We start from the raw sequence: 6411 nt of genomic DNA, 5'->3' as shown, positions 1-6411 counted from the left end.
CTGTTTGTGAGGTTTGGAGCCCGGGGGCGTGGAGCCCCGCTGACCTCTCGCAGTCTCGCCCACTGGGTGGGGGGCGCTAGTGCAGCTGCCTACGAGGCACAGAATCTCTCGCCACCGGCGGTGATTCGTGCTCATTCCACACGGAGTATGGCTGCTTCTGCGGCCCTGGGCAGAGGGTCACGGTGAGTGACGTCTGCCAGGCTGCCTCCTGGGCCTCTGGTCCACTTTGTGCGCTCATATCTGATGGATATGTGCAGGGCCGGCCCGGGCTTCAGAGGCGCCCTAGGCAAGCCCGAGACGAGCGCGTTTTTCGAGCGGTCCCGACATTTGTTGAGCGGGGGGGGGGGGCGCTGAGGAGCGATGCCGAACAATACCGATCAGTGCCGGGCAGCGCCGAGGACGAGGAGCGCAGTGCGTCGGACCGCTGCACAGCGGGGCACACGGAGCACAGAGCGTCGTGGCGCCCCTTGTACGACCGCGGCGCCCCCCTCGGGACGTGGCGCCCTAGGCGGCCGTCTAGTTCGCCTATGCCTAGAGCCGGCCCTGGATATGTGCACAGACACTGTGGCCATGTCGGTTTTCAGTGAGAACACGACTTCTGTCACTTAACCGTGTTGGTCCCTGTAGTCCGGCTGCCGCGTCCCCAGTGGGGTCGCGGACCAGGCGTTTTCCCGCCCACCATTCTGGCTCTGTCGCGTCTGGCGGATGATGTGACTGTGTCGGTGCTTGGTAAAAACAGGAGTTCTGCTGCTTACCGTGTTGGTCCTTCAGGCCCGGCTGCCACATCCCGACTGGGGTCGCAGACCAGGGTTTTTCCCCGTCTGCAGCTGTGGCTTCGCTCCGGTCGGCGTGTGTGTCGCTGTGGCAATGCTTCTGCACATTGCGGGCAGCGCCTCAGTGCAGGCTGCCTGCCCCATTTTCTTGGAAGTTATTTCGGCCGTTCTGGACGTACAGTTTGTTTACTTTTACTTCCGTCTTTTCGCACCAATCCTGTCAGCATGCCAGCTGGGAGTACATTCATCCCCACGGCCTCCGCCTTGGCGAGTACCAATAGCGAAGCCCAGAGGCGGGCTAGGCATATCACGAAGTAGAATTAGTAGTTACTGAACGTAACTCCAGTTCTACGAGTGTATGCGAGCCCGCCTACCTGCTGGCCCAGCTGTTTGCTTCCTTCTTTGCTGATTCAGAAGAAGGGAGATCTTGCCGTTGGACTGTTGGCAATATACTCTCTGTGAGGGGTGTGGTGCTGTGCCAACACACGGCTAGGATTGGTGCGCAGGTTTCAGCTTTGTCTCAGTGGATTGGCTGGCGCAGAAGGAGTACCAATAGCAAAACCCGTAGGCGGGCCCGCATACATTCGTAGAACTGGAGTTGCGTTAAGTAACCACTAATTATTGTTCGTGTTTTGCCTGAAGCTCACAGCTACTCTTGTATTTCCAGTTCAGTGGCAAAGGGATTAATAAAAACTGGTCTGCATGCTGCATTAATCTAGTGTAGTTGCAGAAACACTTGCTTTACATTATCATGTCTGACATCCAAGCTAATCACTCTGCCTGTCATGACATTCCCTTGCTGTTATCACCTTGATAGATCACTTGATATGGTTTGTAGTACATGCTTTGCTTTTTTTTTTGTTGTTGTTGTTTATAATGGGAGTGCACTTCATTGGCAAGTGAAGAGAGGCGACTGCGATTTTTGTCCCATTGCCAAAGGTTCAGTTTTGTTCATTATTTTGTCACGTTGAGCAGAATGCACGAGGCCTGTCTGCAGGCACGCTGTCAGGTACAATTATCGAATGTTACAGGTTGATAGCACCCCCAGAAGATCTTGCTGTGAAAGCGCTGTGAAAGATAGCACCCTGATTGCTGACACCACAGCACCGTTTTCTCGATTTTACTGTATGTCCACACCTTCCTTTATAAATAGAATCCATGCAGTTTCCTGCTAAATGCTGTTTTTAAGGTCATATTCTCAGTTCTCAGATGTTCTCAGATTATCTTATTCTCTTCATCTTCAGTGCAGTTTGTGTGCTACTTGAAAGAATCAGATTTTTTGCAGCATTTTTTTTTTTTTTCATTTAAATTCAATAAGTGTAGTTTGACACTTCCTGTTTTATATCACCTGCAGGTTGAGGTGTTATTCCATTTTCCTCACATCACAGAGCGTGACAGCTGTACTCAATAATCGACACTGCTTGAAACTGAGTTGTGATTGTTGAGATAATCACAGCCGTGCACATGCATGCCAGGAGTTGTCTGTTGTTTCATTTTGACGTCAGAGAGACCTCTGAGGTGGATCGATACAGCTGCGAAGTGTTAAATGTTGAATATTGGCAACATTTCATTGATGCGACTCCTTCGGCCGTCCCGCTCAGAGTGCGTCTCTCAGTTCCAGGCGGACCGGTGTTTACTGTGTCTGAAAGGTGTTCGCAACGACCATAATTTTCTGTCATTGGCTGCATGCTGAAGCAGCCCCTGTAGTTTTGACCTGAAATACCCTCCCCTCCTCAGATGTCAGAGTGTTTTCATCAGGCCCGGCGCTGGACTTGCCGAGGCTCATTACGGCCCCAGATAACCCTTTAAAGATCACCACAGAGTCTGACGTTTAATGCATGTGCTGAACTCCGCCTGTCCGCTGGTGACAAGGACTGTATTAACAACCGAGCGATGCATCCCTTTCAGGGTTCAAGCATTTTTTGGGTCACACCACATCGCTTCAATGTGACAAGTACATTCATTTCTCAGGATTTGACTGTTTACCTGTTGCTTTGCACGCACACACACACACACCTCCTCCATGAATGTGTCACCATTCGCTTTGATGAGACACCAAAGGTGTCATCCCTCACCCCAGGGCTGACTGATATGGGTAATGTGATGCTAAGTGTGAGAAGATAAAACACCAGCAGGGCGAATGTGAACCGTCCCAGCAGTCTGTTGAGCTTTTAACCTGAGCTGACGTGTCTCGTGCTTGATACGAGCAACGATCCCGTGCTGCAACATAATTTTCAAAAGCAAGCATAAAGGTTAAAGGTCTGGACAGATGGAGCATGCGTCTGGCCGGGTCACTGTCAAAGTGCGGCTCACATATCAGTAGCAACAGCGGGTCGCCGGGTGGAGAGGTCGTGACCTGAGAGAAGGCGTCATTAGGGCCAAGCAAGAGCCAATTAGGCCCCAGCTGCCCAGCAGAGGAGCGGCGTAGCGGGAGGACAAACACTCCGTCATCCCACTCAGTGATGGGAGCAGCGGGACCCCAGAAGAAGAAGAAGAATTGTTCTGATTTCTTTCTTTTATAAGCAGTGTTGACATGTTTTCCTCAGATAGTGAACCAAAGAGCTCTTTTAAAAAGATTTGAGAATCGTACGCTGTACAGCTTCTCCCCTGTAGTTTGTTTTGATGTTTGTGGGCATAAAGTTTGCTGTGAGAGACTTTATAAAAGGAACAAACAGATGTAAGAAGTCATTCGTGCTGATTTAGACACTCCAGAGCATACGCTTTGGGGGGGTGGGTGTAGAATCAAGAAAACCTCTGGAGATGTTTTTGGTGTTTTCGGGGGGCAGGGCGGTTATCTGCCCACTTCTTCAGAGTGAGGACTAATGAAAACAAATGATCTAACAAGGTCAAAAGGTTGAGATCAAGGCTGAGGGATCCCCTCCACCCCTCTCAATTTCCAATGTGGGAGATTAATGAGTGTGGAGAGCAGCCATGTCTGTGTATCATTTACTCCCAGAGGCCTCTGAAGTCTCGGGCAGGGTGCAGTCCACCTGTTGACCGACTGACAGCGAGCCACAGGGCGTCGCTCCGGACAGCCCCTCACTGCTCCGCTCCGCTCACACCACATCCTGGATCTTTCGGTGATGCAGATTAGAATATATATTTCAAAGTGTTTTACTAGCAAATAATTGTATTACAGGTAAAGGTGCTGGATTGAACAAATTCACTAATTTCTAGTGAGAAAAATAAATATTCCTGCTATTCTGAGATAAATAAAATGAGTCTTATGTAAAGCAGTGTATCTGTTTGAATATATCACAGACATATTGAGAAAACAAATCACAAATGTAAGGGCCACACGGTGGTGCAGTGGTTAGCGCTTGTGCCTCAGAGGCAAGAAGGTCCCGGGGCTCAGGCCTTTCTGTGTGGAGTTTGCATGTTCTCCCCGTGTGTGCGTGGGTTCTCTCCGGGTACTCCGGCTTCCTCCCACGGTCCAAAAACATGCATGTCAGGTTAATTGGTCACCCTAAACTGCCCCTAGGTATAAATGTGTGAGTGAATAGTTGTATGTCTGTATGTCAGACTGGTGACCTGTCCAGGGCATTCCCCGCCTTCGCCCACAGCAGCTGGGATCGGCTCCAGCCACCCATGACCCCGAAAGGGAAGAGGCAGTAGAGAATGAATGAATGAATGAAAATCACAAATGTTAATAAAATGCTGCCTGTATTGGAGGAAAAAAAAACAGTTTATAAGGAAACACTGCTCCCTTCTGGACACTTCCACTAAAAACAGTGTAGAGCAAAATGAGCTTTTTTATTTTTCAAAAAAGAGAATAGTAAGATATATCTCAATCGATCGATGGATTTGTCCCAGTTGGTTGTTGAGGAACAGTTGATATCAATAGTTTCCTCCAGCAGGAAGCCACATCAGGTCACTAATGTCTCTACATTAAACTGATGTAGAAAGAAATTTCAAAAACTCTCTTTCAAAAACAAAAAACAAAAACAGAAAGAAAAAAAAACTGTGTCACCAACATTGCCTGAAAAATGTCCTTTTCCTCCCACTGGAGATTTTGTTTCAAGCAGTCATAAGGCAGCAGTTTGATCCAGACCTGAACAGCAGATGGCAGCACTATCAGTGGCTGGAAGATCAACCCGCGACAATCTGACCCCTCTCAGATCAACACATCAACCAAGAGAAAAGCATAATTACTGGACAATTAGCATTAACATTTACATGAAAGCCTTAATGTGAAGATGAAACTGAGAACAAAAAACGAGCTGGTGCAGGCTGAGTCTGCAAGATATCAAAAAGGAAGAAAAAACATTAATCATGACGTTAAAGAGGGGAAATTATTTCTTTATATTTCACTTCATAAAGCATCAAGAGGCATCCTATAAGATGATGCAATCTTGAAATACATGCATTTTTTTTTTATGTTCAAGCAGTTCATGTTAAAAAAACTTCAATGATAAATGTACAAAAATTCAAAATAAAAACGTTTTTTTAAGGATATAATTTTATACCTTTGTAATTAAACAAACTGATTGATGTAGAATACCAGGATAGAAAGGTTATCAACTTTGTCACTGTTTAAATTTTCGCTGTGTGGATTTGAGGTCTCTATTTGCACTGATGCTTAAAATGCACTAGGTGGGGATGTTCACCAAGTTCACGCCATGATTTGCACACAGCGTTGAGGGTTGCAGACATTTATTGTCGCTTATTAGAAATCTTTACTGTAATTCCTAACCCGGATTACATTGGAATAACACTGTGATAGTATACAAAATATATAATATATGATGATAATATACAAGAATGTATCATATTGCTGGTCCATACTCAGTGTAATCATATCATCCTTTATAAAGGTAACAATGGTTGATCTCTTTTTGTTCATTTTGCATGTTCTCTGTTTTATTCTTCTTCATCTTTTCTTGTTTTAAATTCCAGGGTCAGTCCTAAAAATGCAGTTGAATTTCATTAGTCACTGTAAAACAGCCTATGAGTGACTAAGTGGGTGTGACTGCCGTCTCTTTGTTTTGGACCTGGGATGGAGCTCCTGCAGCCAGCTGGGGGGTTTTCCAGACACCCTTGGTAGAGACTCGTTTGGGGCATAAAAAAAAGATGGATGAATGGGTGGATCACATCCATGTTTATCAAAACAAGCAATTTTTGAGGTTGAGGTTAATATCTGACTGGTCAATAACAAGATGATAACAAAAAAATGTAAAAAAAAAATAGTTATTTGTCAACAATGAGGACATTTACATTGTTTCAGAGGCAAAAGGGCAACATAAAAAGCAGTAAAGGAAAAGAATAAATATAATACTTATAATTATATAAAACAATAACAAAAAGATATAATGAGTTAGAGAGTAAAGATAGGTTGGTTCTTTGTCTTTCAAAAAAACTGAAACAAAATATTCACATAAAAGTGTGAGGACTCGTATTTTATGTTGCATTATCTCATCAAACAATTTTGAATCAAATATCCAAGTTAAGCCAGATGATGAAAAGAAAAAAAACTGACCAAAAATATAATTTTCTCGTGAACGAAGCTCATTCAAATGAAATGATACAAAACTGGAGACGGTTCTGTTTGTTCAAAGCTTTCTAAAACATCACCGTGCATCACAGAGACGCGTTATTGTGAACAGTCCAATAGAAAACACAGACAATGCCCGTGGACCTG

This window comes from Salarias fasciatus, chromosome 4, assembly GCF_902148845.1.
Source record: "Salarias fasciatus chromosome 4, fSalaFa1.1, whole genome shotgun sequence".
Taxonomy (NCBI): domain Eukaryota; kingdom Metazoa; phylum Chordata; class Actinopteri; order Blenniiformes; family Blenniidae; genus Salarias; species Salarias fasciatus.
This window is presented reverse-complemented; position numbering follows the sequence as displayed.